Source organism: Aquarana catesbeiana, linkage group LG07 (genome assembly GCF_042186555.1).
Source record: "Aquarana catesbeiana isolate 2022-GZ linkage group LG07, ASM4218655v1, whole genome shotgun sequence".
In the NCBI taxonomy this organism is placed as follows: Eukaryota; Metazoa; Chordata; class Amphibia; order Anura; family Ranidae; genus Aquarana; species Aquarana catesbeiana.
In genome coordinates this window covers 155,190,816-155,203,343 of record NC_133330.1, presented here as the reverse complement: position 1 = coordinate 155,203,343, position 12,528 = coordinate 155,190,816, and positions in this window count along the sequence as shown.

The following is a 12,528-nucleotide window of genomic DNA, read 5'->3' as shown; positions in this document are numbered from 1 at the left end:
CTCACAGGTGCCTATATAACTGTGTGTAGGACTCATTCTGAGCCTGCTCAGTCTGAGGCTGTGGAACTCTGTGTAAGTGGAACTGGTATATGTGGTGAGTTAAAAACCAGAGTTAGAGTTAACAAGTCTTGCTTTTTGTTTGCTGGGTTGCATTTTTGGGGCTTTTCCTTTTAGTTTTTCAATCACCTTTTTCTGTCACTTTTTAAATAGCTTTTTTTTATCTGGTTCCTTCAGGCTATCAATTAAGGGAGGGTGGTTAATTGCTCACTGGTGCCTATATAACTGTGTGTAGGACTCATTCTGAGCCTGCTCAGTCTGAGGCTGTGAAACTCTGTGTAAGTGGAACTGGTATAAGTGGTGAGTTAAAAACCAGAGTTAGAGTGAAGAAGTCTAGCTTTTTGTTTGCTGGGTTGCATTTTTGGGGCTTTTCCTTTTAGTTTTTCAATCACCTTTTTCTGTCACTTTTTAAATAGCTTTTTTTTTCTCTGGTTCCTTCAGACTATCAATTAACGGGGGTGGTTAATTGCTCACAGGTGCCTATATAACTGTGTGTAGGACTCATTCTGAGCCTGCTCAGTCTGAGGCTGTGGAACTCTGTGTAAGTGGAACTGGTATAAGTGGTGAGTTAAAAACCAGAGTTAGAGTGAACAAGTCTTGCTTTTTGTTTGCTGGGTTGCATTTTGCGGGCTTTTCCTTTTAGTTTTTCAATCAATTTTTTCTGTCACTTTTTAAATAGCTTTTTTTTTCTCTTGCTCCTTCAGCCTATCAATTAAGTGGGGTGGTTAATTGCTCACAGGTGCCTATATAACTGTGTGTAGGACTCATTCTGAGCCTGCTAAGTCTGAGGCTGTGGAACTCTGTGTAAGTGGAACTGGTATAAGTGGTGAGTTAAAAACCAGCGTTAGAGTGAACAAGTCTTGCTTTTTGTTTGCTGGGTTGCATTTTTGGGGCTTTTCCTTTCAGTTTTTCAATCACCTTTTTCGGTCACTTTTTAGTTAGCTTTTTTTTTTCTCTGGTTCCTTCAGGCTATCAATTAAGGGGGGTGGTTAATTGCTCACAGGTGCCTATATAACTGTGTGTAGGACTCATTCTGAGCCTGCTCAGTCTGAGGCTGTGGAACTTTGTGTAAGTGGAACTGGTATAAGTGGTGAGTTAAAAACCAGAGTTAGAGTGAACAAGTCTTGCTTTTTGTTTGCTGGGTTGCATTTTTGGGGCTTTTCCTTTTAGTTTTTCAATCACCTTTTTCTGTCACTTTTTAAATAGCTTTTTTTTTCTCTGGTTCCTTCAGGCTATCAATTAAGGGGGGTGGTTAATTGCTCACAGGTGCCTATATAACTGTGTGTAGGACTCATTCTGAGCCTGCTCAGTCTGAGGCTGTGGAACTTTGTGTAAGTGGAACTGGTATAAGTGGTGAGTTAAAAACCAGAGTTAGAGTGAACAAGTCTTGCTTTTTGTTTGCTGGGTTGCATTTTTGGGGCTTTTCCTTTTAGTTTTTCAATCACCTTTTTCTGTCACTTTTTAAATAGTTTTTTTTTTCTCTGGTTCCTTCAGGCTATCAATTAACGGGGGTGGTTATTTGCTCACAGGTGCCTATATAACTGTGTGTAGGACTCATTCTGAGCCTGCTCAGTCTGAGGCTGTGGAACTCTGTGTAAGTGGAACTGGTATAAGTGGTGAGTTAAAAACCAGAGTTAGAGTTAACAAGTCTTTCTTTTTGTTTGCTGGGTTGCATTTTTGGGGCTTTTCCTTTTAGTTTTTCAATCACCTTTTTCTGTCACTTTTTAAATAGCTTTTTTTTTATCTGGTTCCTTCAGGCTATCAATTAAGGGGGGTGGTTAATTGCTCACAGGTGCTTATATAACTGTGTGTAGGACTCATTCTGAGCCTGCTCAGTCTGAGGCTGTGGAACTCTGTGTAAGTGGAACTGGTATAAGTGGTGAGTTAAAAACCAGAGTTAGAGTGAAGAAGTCTTGCTTTTTGTTTGCTGGGTTGCATTTTTTGGGGCTTTTCCTTTTAGTTTTTCAATCACCTTTTTCTGTCACTTTTTAAATAGCTTTTTTTTTTCTCTGGTTCCGTCAGGCTATCAATTAACGGGGTTGGTTAATTGCTCACAGGTGCCTATATAACTGTGTGTAGGACTAATTCTGAGCCTGCTCAGTCTGAGGCTGTGGAACTCTGTGTAAGTGGAACTGGTATAAGTGGTGAGTTAAAAACCAGAGTTAGAGTAAACAAGTCTTGCTTTTTGTTTGCTGGGTTGCATTTTGGGGGCTTTTCCTTTTAGTTTTTCAATCACCTTTTTCTGTCACTTTTTAAATAGCTTTTTTTTATCTGGTTCCTTCAGGCTATCAATTAAGGGGGATGGTTAATTGCTCACAGGTGCTTATATAACTGTGTGTAGGACTCATTCTGAGCCTGCTCAGTCTGAGGCTGTGGAACTCTGTGTAAGTGGAACTGGTATAAGTGGTGAGTTAAAAACCAGAGTTAGAGTGAAGAAGTCTAGCTTTTTGTTTGCTGGGTTGCATTTTTGGGGCTTTTCCTTTTAGTTTTTCAATCACCTTTTTCTGTCACTTTTTAAATAGCTTTTTTTTTCTCTGGTTCCTTCAGGCTATCAATTAACGGGGGTGGTTAATTGCTCACAGGTGCCTATATAACTGTGTGTAGGACTCATTCTGAGCCTGCTCAGTCTGAGGCTGTGGAACTCTGTGTAAGTGGAACTGGTATAAGTGGTGAGTTAAAAACCAGAGTTAGAGTTAACAAGTCTTGCTTTTTGTTTGCTGGGTTGCATTTTTGGGGCTTTTCCTTTTAGTTTTTCAATCACCTTTTTCTGTCACTTTTTAAATAGCTTTTTTTTTATCTGGTTCCTTCAGGCTATCAATTAAGGGAGGGTGGTTAATTGCTCACAGGTGCCTATATAACTGTGTGTAGGACTCATTCTGAGCCTGCTCAGTCTGAGGCTGTGAAACTCTGTGTAAGTGGAACTGGTATAAGTGGTGAGTTAAAAACCAGAGTTAGAGTGAAGAAGTCTAGCTTTTTGTTTGCTGGGTTGCATTTTTGGGGCTTTTCCTTTTAGTTTTTCAATCACCTTTTTCTGTCACTTTTTAAATAGCTTTTTTTTTCTCTGGTTCCTTCAGGCTATCAATTAACGGGGGTGGTTAATTGCTCACAGGTGCCTATATAACTGTGTGTAGGACTCATTCTGAGCCTGCTCAGTCTGAGGCTGTGGAACTCTGTGTAAGTGGAACTGGTATAAGTGGTGAGTTAAAAACCAGAGTTAGAGTGAACAAGTCTTGCTTTTTGTTTGCTGGGTTGCATTTTTGGGGCTTTTCCTTTCAGTTTTTCAATCACCTTTTTCGGTCACTTTTTAAATAGCTTTTTTTTTTCTCTGGTTCCTTCAGGCTATCAATTAAGGGGGTGGTTAATTGCTCACAGGTGCCTATATAACTGTGTGTAGGACTCATTCTGAGCCTGCTCAGTCTGAGGCTGTGGAACTTTGTGTAAGTGGAACTGGTATAAGTGGTGAGTTAAAAACCAGAGTTAGAGTGAACAAGTCTTGCTTTTTGTTTGCTGGGTTGCATTTTTGGGGCTTTTCCTTTTAGTTTTTCAATCACCTTTTTCTGTCACTTTTTAAATAGCTTTTTTTTTCTCTGGTTCCTTCAGGCTATCAATTAAGGGGGGTGGTTAATTGCTCACAGGTGCCTATATAACTGTGTGTAGGACTCATTCTGAGCCTGCTCAGTCTGATGCTGTGGAACTTTGTGTAAGTGGAACTGGTATAAGTGGTGAGTTAAAAACCAGAGTTAGAGTGAACAAGTCTTGCTTTTTGTTTGCTGGGTTGCATTTTTGGGGCTTTTCCTTTTAGTTTTTCAATCACCTTTTTCTGTCACTTTTTAAATAGCTTTTTTTTTTCTCTGGTTCCTTCAGGCTATCAATTAAGGGGGGTGGTTAATTGCTCACAGGTGCCTATATAACTGTGTGTAGGACTCATTCTGAGCCTGCTCAGTCTGAGGCTGTGGAACTTTGTGTAAGTGGATCTGGTATAAGTGGTGAGTTAAAAACCAGAGTTAGAGTGAACAAGTCTTGCTTTTTGTTTGCTGGGTTGCATTTTTGGGGCTTTTCCTTTTAGTTTTTCAATCACCTTTTTCTGCCACTTTTTAGATAGCTTTTTTTTTCTCTGGTTCCTTCAGGCTATCAATTAACGGGGGTGGTTAATTGCTCACAGGTGCCTATATAACTGTGTGTTGGACTCATTCTGAGCCTGCTAAGTCTGAGGCTGTGGAACTCTGTGTAAGTGGAACTGGTATAAGTGGTGAGTTAAAAACCAGCGTTAGAGTGAACAAGTCTTGCTTTTTGTTTGCTGGGTTGCATTTTTGGGGCTTTTCCTTTTAGTTTTTCAATCACCTTTTTCTGTCACTTTTTAAATAGCTTTTTTTTTCTCTGGTTCCTTCAGGCTATCAATTAAGGGGGGTGGTTAATTGCTCACAGGTGCCTATATAACTGTGTGTAGGACTCATTCTGAGCCTGCTCAGTCTGAGGCTGTGGAACTTTGTGTAAGTGGAACTGGTATAAGTGGTGAGTTAAAAACCAGAGTTAGAGTGAACAAGTCTTGCTTTTTGTTTGCTGGGTTGCATTTTTGGGGCTTTTCCTTTTAGTTTTTCAATCACCTTTTTCTGTCACTTTTTAAATAGTTTTTTTTCCTCTGGTTCCTTCAGGCTATCAATTAACGGGGGTGGTTATTTGCTCACAGGTGCCTATATAACTGTGTGTAGGACTCATTCTGAGCCTGCTCAGTCTGAGGCTGTGGAACTCTGTGTAAGTGGAACTGGTATAAGTGGTGAGTTAAAAACCAGAGTTAGAGTTAACAAGTCTTTCTTTTTGTTTGCTGGGTTGCATTTTTGGGGCTTTTCCTTTTAGTTTTTCAATCACCTTTTTCTGTCACTTTTTAAATAGCTTTTTTTTTATCTGGTTCCTTCAGGCTATCAATTAAGGGGGGTGGTTAATTGCTCACAGGTGCTTATATAACTGTGTGTAGGACTCATTCTGAGCCTGCTCAGTCTGAGGCTGTGGAACTCTGTGTAAGTGGAACTGGTATAAGTGGTGAGTTAAAAACCAGAGTTAGAGTGAAGAAGTCTAGCTTTTTGTTTGCTGGGTTGCATTTTTGGGGCTTTTCCTTTTAGTTTTTCAATCACCTTTTTCTGTCACTTTTTAAATAGCTTTTTTTTTCTCTGGTTCCTTCAGGCTATCAATTAACGGGGGTGGTTAATTGCTCACAGGTGCCTATATAACTGTGTGTAGGATTCATTCTGAGCCTGCTCAGTCTGAGGCTGTGGAACTCTGTGTAAGTGGAACTGGTATAAGTGGTGAGTTAAAAACCAGAGTTAGAGTTAACAAGTCTTGCTTTTTGTTTGCTGGGTTGCATTTTTGGGGCTTTTCCTTTTAGTTTTTCAATCACCTTTTTCTGTCACTTTTTAAATAGCTTTTTTTTATCTGGTTCCTTCAGGCTATCAATTAAGGGAGGGTGGTTAATTGCTCACAGGTGCCTATATAACTGTGTGTAGGACTCATTCTGAGCCTGCTCAGTCTGAGGCTGTGAAACTCTGTGTAAGTGGAACTGGTATAAGTGGTGAGTTAAAAACCAGAGTTAGAGTGAAGAAGTCTAGCTTTTTGTTTGCTGGGTTGCATTTTTGGGGCTTTTCCTTTTAGTTTTTCAATCACCTTTTTCTGTCACTTTTTAAATAGCTTTTTTTTTCTCTGGTTCCTTCAGGCTATCAATTAACGGGGGTGGTTAATTGCTCACAGGTGCCTATATAACTGTGTGTAGGACTCATTCTGAGCCTGCTCAGTCTGAGGCTGTGGAAGTCTGTGTAAGTGGAACTGGTATAAGTGGTGAGTTAAAAACCAGAGTTAGAGTGAACAAGTCTTGCTTTTTGTTTGCTGGGTTGCATTTTGCGGGCTTTTCCTTTTAGTTTTTCAATCAATTTTTTCTGTCACTTTTTAAATAGCTTTTTTTTTCTCTTGCTCCTTCAGCCTATCAATTAAGTGGGGTAGTTAATTGCTCACAGGTGCCTATATAACTGTGTGTAGGACTCATTCTGAGCCTGCTAAGTCTGAGGCTGTGGAACTCTGTGTAAGTGGAACTGGTATAAGTGGTGAGTTAAAAACCAGCGTTAGAGTGAACAAGTCTTGCTTTTTGTTTGCTGGGTTGCATTTTTGGGGCTTTTCCTTTCAGTTTTTCAATCACCTTTTTCGGTCACTTTTTAAATAAGTTTTTTTTTTCTCTGGTTCCTTCAGGCTATCAATTAAGGGGGGTGGTTAATTGCTCACAGGTGCCTATATAACTGTGTGTAGGACTCATTCTGAGCCTGCTCAGTCTGAGGCTGTGGAACTTTGTGTAAGTGGAACTGGTATAAGTGGTGAGTTAAAAACCAGAGTTAGAGTGAACAAGTCTTGCTTTTTGTTTGCTGGGTTGCATTTTTGGGGCTTTTCCTTTTAGTTTTTCAATCACCTTTTTCTGTCACTTTTTAAATAGCTTTTTTTTTCTCTGGTTCCTTCAGGCTATCAATTAAGGGGGGTGGTTAATTGCTCACAGGTGCCTATATAACTGTGTGTAGGACTCATTCTGAGCCTGCTCAGTCTGATGCTGTGGAACTTTGTGTAAGTTGAACTGGTATAAGTGGTGAGTTAAAAACCAGAGTTAGAGTGAACAAGTCTTGCTTTTTGTTTGCTGGGTTGCATTTTTGGGGCTTTTCCTTTTAGTTTTTCAATCACCTTTTTCTGTCACTTTTTAAATAGCTTTTTTTTTTCTCTGGTTCCTTCAGGCTATCAATTAAGGGGGGTGGTTAATTGCTCACAGGTGCCTATATAACTGTGTGTAGGACTCATTCTGAGCCTGCTCAGTCTGAGGCTGTGGAACTTTGTGTAAGTGGAACTGGTATAAGTGGTGAGTTAAAAACCAGAGTTAGAGTGAACAAGTCTTGCTTTTTGTTTGCTGGGTTGCATTTTTGGGGCTTTTCCTTTTAGTTTTTCAATCACCTTTTTCTGCCACTTTTTAGATAGCTTTTTTTTTCTCTGGTTCCTTCAGGCTATCAATTAACGGGGGTGGTTAATTGCTCACAGGTGCCTATATAACTGTGTGTTGGACTCATTCTGAGCCTGCTAAGTCTGAGGCTGTGGAACTCTGTGTAAGTGGAACTGGTATAAGTGGTGAGTTAAAAACCAGCGTTAGAGTGAACAAGTCTTGCTTTTTGTTTGCTGGGTTGCATTTTTGGGGCTTTTCCTTTTAGTTTTTCAATCACCTTTTTCTGTCACTTTTTAAATAGCTTTTTTTTTCTCTGGTTCCTTCAGGCTATCAATTAAGGGGGGTGGTTAATTGCTCACAGGTGCCTATATAACTGTGTGTAGGACTCATTCTGAGCCTGCTCAGTCTGAGGCTGTGGAACTTTGTGTAAGTGGAACTGGTATAAGTGGTGAGTTAAAAACCAGAGTTAGAGTGAACAAGTCTTGCTTTTTGTTTGCTGGGTTGCATTTTTGGGGCTTTTCCTTTTAGTTTTTCAATCACCTTTTTCTGTCACTTTTTAAATAGTTTTTTTTCCTCTGGTTCCTTCAGGCTATCAATTAACGGGGGTGGTTATTTGCTCACAGGTGCCTATATAACTGTGTGTAGGACTCATTCTGAGCCTGCTCAGTCTGAGGCTGTGGAACTCTGTGTAAGTGGAGCTGGTATAAGTGGTGAGTTAAAAACCAGAGTTAGAGTTAACAAGTCTTTCTTTTTGTTTGCTGGGTTGCATTTTTGGGGCTTTTCCTTTTAGTTTTTCAATCACCTTTTTCTGTCACTTTTTAAATAGCTTTTTTTTATCTGGTTCCTTCAGGCTATCAATTAAGGGGGGTGGTTAATTGCTCACAGGTGCTTATATAACTGTGTGTAGGACTCATTCTGAGCCTGCTCAGTCTGAGGCTGTGGAACTCTGTGTAAGTGGAACTGGTATAAGTGGTGAGTTAAAAACCAGAGTTAGAGTGAAGAAGTCTTGCTTTTTGTTTGCTGGGTTGCATTTTTTGGGGCTTTTCCTTTTAGTTTTTCAATCACCTTTTTCTGTCACTTTTTAAATAGCTTTTTTTTTTCTCTGGTTCCGTCAGGCTATCAATTAACGGGGTTGGTTAATTGCTCACAGGTGCCTATATAACTGTGTGTAGGACTAATTCTGAGCCTGCTCAGTCTGAGGCTGTGGAACTCTGTGTAAGTGGAACTGGTATAAGTGGTGAGTTAAAAACCAGAGTTAGAGTGAACAAGTCTTGCTTTTTGTTTGCTGGGTTGCATTTTGGGGGCTTTTCCTTTTAGTTTTTCAATCACCTTTTTCTGTCACTTTTTAAATAGCTTTTTTTTTCTCTGGTTCCTTCAGGCTATCAATTAACGGGGGTGGTTATTTGCTCACAGGTGCCTATATAACTGTGTGTAGGACTCATTCTGAGCCTGCTCAGTCTGAGGCTATGGAACTCTGTGTAAGTGGAACTGGTATAAGTGGTGAGTTAAAAACCAGAGTTAGAGTTAACAAGTCTTGCTTTTTTTTTGCTGGGTTGCATTTTTGGGGCTTTTCCTTTTAGTTTTTCAATCACCTTTTTCTGTCACTTTTTAAATAGCTTTTTTTTATCTGGTTCCTTCAGGCTATCAATTAAGGGGGGTGTTTAATTGCTCACAGGTGCCTATATAACTGTGTGTAGGACTCATTCTGAGCCTGTGGAACTCTGTGTAAGTGGAACTGGTATAAGTGGTGAGTTAAAAACCAGAGTTAGAGTGAAGAAGTCTAGCTTTTTGTTTGCTGGGTTGCATTTTTGGGGCTTTTCCTTTTAGTTTTTCAATCACCTTTTTCTGTCACTTTTTAAATAGCTTTTTTTTTCTCTGGTTCCTTCAGGCTATCAATTAACGGGGGTGGTTAATTGCTCACAGGTGCCTATATAACTGTGTGTAGGACTCATTCTGAGCCTGCTCAGTCTGAGGCTGTGGAAGTCTGTGTAAGTGGAACTGGTATAAGTGGTGAGTTAAAAACCAGAGTTAGAGTGAACAAGTCTTGCTTTTTGTTTGCTGGGTTGCATTTTGCGGGCTTTTCCTTTTAGTTTTTCAATCAATTTTTTCTGTCACTTTTTAAATAGCTTTTTTTTTCTCTTGCTCCTTCAGCCTATCAATTAAGTGGGGTAGTTAATTGCTCACAGGTGCCTATATAACTGTGTGTAGGACTCATTCTGAGCCTGCTAAGTCTGAGGCTGTGGAACTCTGTGTAAGTGGAACTGGTATAAGTGGTGAGTTAAAAACCAGCGTTAGAGTGAACAAGTCTTGCTTTTTGTTTGCTGGGTTGCATTTTTGGGGCTTTTCCTTTCAGTTTTTCAATCACCTTTTTCGGTCACTTTTTAAATAGCTTTTTTTTTTCTCTGGTTCCTTCAGGCTATCAATTAAGGGGGGTGGTTAATTGCTCACAGGTGCCTATATAACTGTGTGTAGGACTCATTCTGAGCCTGCTCAGTCTGAGGCTGTGGAACTTTGTGTAAGTGGAACTGGTATAAGTGGTGAGTTAAAAACCAGAGTTAGAGTGAACAAGTCTTGCTTTTTGTTTGCTGGGTTGCATTTTTGGGGCTTTTCCTTTTAGTTTTTCAATCACCTTTTTCTGTCACTTTTTAAATAGCTTTTTTTTTCTCTGGTTCCTTCAGGCTATCAATTAAGGGGGGTGGTTAATTGCTCACAGGTGCCTATATAACTGTGTGTAGGACTCATTCTGAGCCTGCTCAGTCTGATGCTGTGGAACTTTGTGTAAGTTGAACTGGTATAAGTGGTGAGTTAAAAACCAGAGTTAGAGTGAACAAGTCTTGCTTTTTGTTTGCTGGGTTGCATTTTTGGGGCTTTTCCTTTTAGTTTTTCAATCACCTTTTTCTGTCACTTTTTAAATAGCTTTTTTTTTTCTCTGGTTCCTTCAGGCTATCAATTAAGGGGGGTGGTTAATTGCTCACAGGTGCCTATATAACTGTGTGTAGGACTCATTCTGAGCCTGCTCAGTCTGAGGCTGTGGAACTTTGTGTAAGTTGAACTGGTATAAGTGGTGAGTTAAAAACCAGAGTTAGAGTGAACAAGTCTTGCTTTTTGTTTGCTGGGTTGCATTTTTGGGGCTTTTCCTTTTAGTTTTTCAATCACCTTTTTCTGCCACTTTTTAGATAGCTTTTTTTTTCTCTCGTTCCTTCAGGCTATCAATTAACGGGGGTGGTTAATTGCTCACAGGTGCCTATATAACTGTGTGTTGGACTCATTCTGAGCCTGCTAAGTCTGAGGCTGTGGAACTCTGTGTAAGTGGAACTGGTATAAGTGGTGAGTTAAAAACCAGCGTTAGAGTGAACAAGTCTTGCTTTTTGTTTGCTGGGTTGCATTTTTGGGGCTTTTCCTTTTAGTTTTTCAATCACCTTTTTCTGTCACTTTTTAAATAGCTTTTTTTTTCTCTGGTTCCTTCAGGCTATCAATTAAGGGGGGTGGTTAATTGCTCACAGGTGCCTATATAACTGTGTGTAGGACTCATTCTGAGCCTGCTCAGTCTGAGGCTGTGGAACTTTGTGTAAGTGGAACTGGTATAAGTGGTGAGTTAAAAACCAGAGTTAGAGTGAACAAGTCTTGCTTTTTGTTTGCTGGGTTGCATTTTTGGGGCTTTTCCTTTTAGTTTTTCAATCACCTTTTTCTGTCACTTTTTAAATAGTTTTTTTTCCTCTGGTTCCTTCAGGCTATCAATTAACGGGGGTGGTTATTTGCTCACAGGTGCCTATATAACTGTGTGTAGGACTCATTCTGAGCCTGCTCAGTCTGAGGCTGTGGAACTCTGTGTAAGTGGAGCTGGTATAAGTGGTGAGTTAAAAACCAGAGTTAGAGTTAACAAGTCTTTCTTTTTGTTTGCTGGGTTGCATTTTTGGGGCTTTTCCTTTTAGTTTTTCAATCACCTTTTTCTGTCACTTTTTAAATAGCTTTTTTTTATCTGGTTCCTTCAGGCTATCAATTAAGGGGGGTGGTTAATTGCTCACAGGTGCTTATATAACTGTGTGTAGGACTCATTCTGAGCCTGCTCAGTCTGAGGCTGTGGAACTCTGTGTAAGTGGAACTGGTATAAGTGGTGAGTTAAAAACCAGAGTTAGAGTGAAGAAGTCTTGCTTTTTGTTTGCTGGGTTGCATTTTTTGGGGCTTTTCCTTTTAGTTTTTCAATCACCTTTTTCTGTCACTTTTTAAATAGCTTTTTTTTTTCTCTGGTTCCGTCAGGCTATCAATTAACGGGGTTGGTTAATTGCTCACAGGTGCCTATATAACTGTGTGTAGGACTAATTCTGAGCCTGCTCAGTCTGAGGCTGTGGAACTCTGTGTAAGTGGAACTGGTATAAGTGGTGAGTTAAAAACCAGAGTTAGAGTGAACAAGTCTTGCTTTTTGTTTGCTGGGTTGCATTTTGGGGGCTTTTCCTTTTAGTTTTTCAATCACCTTTTTCTGTCACTTTTTAAATAGCTTTTTTTTTCTCTGGTTCCTTCAGGCTATCAATTAACGGGGGTGGTTATTTGCTCACAGGTGCCTATATAACTGTGTGTAGGACTCATTCTGAGCCTGCTCAGTCTGAGGCTATGGAACTCTGTGTAAGTGGAACTGGTATAAGTGGTGAGTTAAAAACCAGAGTTAGAGTTAACAAGTCTTGCTTTTTTTTTGCTGGGTTGCATTTTTGGGGCTTTTCCTTTTAGTTTTTCAATCACCTTTTTCTGTCACTTTTTAAATAGCTTTTTTTTATCTGGTTCCTTCAGGCTATCAATTAAGGGGGGTGTTTAATTGCTCACAGGTGCCTATATAACTGTGTGTAGGACTCATTCTGAGCCTGTGGAACTCTGTGTAAGTGGAACTGGTATAAGTGGTGAGTTAAAAACCAGAGTTAGAGTGAAGAAGTCTAGCTTTTTGTTTGCTGGGTTGCATTTTTGGGGCTTTTCCTTTTAGTTTTTCAATCACCTTTTTCTGTCACTTTTTAAATAGCTTTTTTTTTCTCTGGTTCCTTCAGGCTATCAATTAACGGGGGTGGTTAATTGCTCACAGGTGCCTATATAACTGTGTGTAGGACTCATTCTGAGCCTGCTCAGTCTGAGGCTGTGGAACTCTGTGTAAGTGGAACTGGTATAAGTGGTGAGTTAAAAACCAGAGTTAGAGTGAACAAGTCTTGCTTTTTTTTTGCTGGGTTGCATTTTGCGGGCTTTTCCTTTTAGTTTTCCAATCAATTTTTTCTGTCACTTTTTAAATAGCTTTTTTTTTCTCTTGCTCCTTCAGCCTATCAATTAAGTGGGGTGGTTAATTGCTCACAGGTGCCTATATAACTGTGTGTAGGACACATTCTGAGCCTGCTAAGTCTGAGGCTGTGGAACTCTGTGTAAGTGGAACTGGTATAAGTGGTGAGTTAAAAACCAGCGTTAGAGTGAACAAGTCTTGCTTTTTGTTTGCTGGGTTGCATTTTTGGGGCTTTTCCTTTCAGTTTTTCAATCACCTTTTT